Genomic DNA, 1,767 nt, shown 5'->3' with positions numbered 1-1,767 from the left:
AGAGAGAGAGAAAGAGAGAGAGAGAGAAAGAGAGAGAGAAAGAGAGAGAGAAAGAGAGAGAGAGATAGAGAGAGAGAGGAGGGGGGGGCAAACTTGAACAGGTAGGCTTGAAGAAAGCATTTCAAGAGCTCAAAAGCTTCGTTGCATCGCTCGTTGCGATTGTGTTTTAACGCGAGACAAGTGACTGCCGTTGTCGAAGCTTTGTCGAGTGGGTATATCTTTTCGAGAGCGCTTCCTGGCGCATAAATCATTGACACTCTGGCGAATGGGGACTAATTGCTAGGGGATTTTCCCATCTGAGACCAACTCACCCAATCCGTGAATAATGGATGATTGCGCATTCATAGCTATACCCAAAGCGTCTCGATAGTGTTTTCATTGGGATTTATGGCATGTTGATATGTAGGATATTTTGCATATGATGACTAATCCCCGTGCTTCGCATTAGACAACTCAAAAAGCATTTTGTTTTTCATGGAAATTTACCCGTTTTCATTCCCCATGAGGTTAGAAAATAAAGTCAGAATGTCTCTTCTCTGTCCCCCACCTCCTCGTTTGAAGCGTTCGATACATTATTTAGCGATACAAATCGAGTGAGCTGTGATCAACGACCATTAACTGACGTTGTTAAAGATATTGATGCCACGGAGCGCCATGGCTCTCTGCGTTTACTCATGCTTCGATTTCGAGCCCTCACAAGAACAGACGACTTTCGACACACAATGCTAGTTGGTCGATAAGTTTTGGTAGATAAAAAATAATCATTTTCTCAAGAGAAAGTGGTTCAATCAGTGAGAAAGACAAGAGATGTTCATCTTAAAAGGGAATTATGCAGTTGAAGGCTACCCTACCCGCTAGAAAAAACAGTGTCCTACTTATGAATGCCATCGCCAGATCTCTGAATACAAATTCAACATGAGTAGGCAGTTTCAGAAAAAAAGGAAGACACGGAAAGTTAGAGTCAGTTTCCCAAGAGAGTAATGCCCGTTTCCGTTTTTTAAAAAAAGGCTGTTTTGGGTGTTTTCTTTTTTTTTTCCTCCTGGGTCAAGTCTTCCTGAAAGTCTCGGTTTATTAGAGAAAATTACCGACGACTGGCTTTTTCGTATGCACATAATATTCAGATTCAGTAAGGGGAACGTAAACAGGAAGATACGGTTACAAAAAAACGTTCGCTATACTTCAGGGAAAAGAACTACAAGAAACTACTCCTCGGAAACCCGCAGGATAGTGGCAATCTGATTTAATATTTAAATTCCATTGTCGCTGTCAGATATAATCCGTCAAGCTTAAAGACCTGGAGGAGGATGTAGTTTTTCTACTTAGTAGTGGTAGGGAAATACGTTTGTTTGTTTGTTTGTTTGTTTGTTTGTTTGTTTGGGTTGGAATTCCCCCTCTTCCTCTCTTTTGAGCTCTTCACGGCGGGGGTTGTGAGTGCAGATAACGATTCGGGGAAGTGTCTCAGAATAATTTATGTCCAAAAATGTTTTTAACGCGATTCCAGACAAAGATTCCCGCACCTTGGTCAAAACCTTGGGGAAAAAAAAGAAGGGCTGGAAGGGGGGGGGGTGTAGATGGCTCCACATTGACCTGTAAACGGTAACCTTTGTGAGAAATCGCTTTTTGTGCTTTTCCGTACCTGACATCAAGGTGACAATCCCATGTTTGTTTATAGTAATCATCTTCTCCTTTTCCTCCACCTTCTTCCTTCCTTTAGAACTGCTGTTTCCTTTCTCCATCTCTCTCTCTCTCTCTCTCTCTCTCTCTCTA

The sequence above is a fragment of the Aplysia californica genome, unplaced genomic scaffold (genome assembly GCF_000002075.1).
Source record: "Aplysia californica isolate F4 #8 unplaced genomic scaffold, AplCal3.0 scaffold00184, whole genome shotgun sequence".
NCBI classification, from domain to species: Eukaryota; Metazoa; Mollusca; class Gastropoda; order Aplysiida; family Aplysiidae; genus Aplysia; species Aplysia californica.
The sequence above is the reverse complement of the archived record's forward strand: the minus strand, read 5'-3'. Positions refer to the sequence as shown.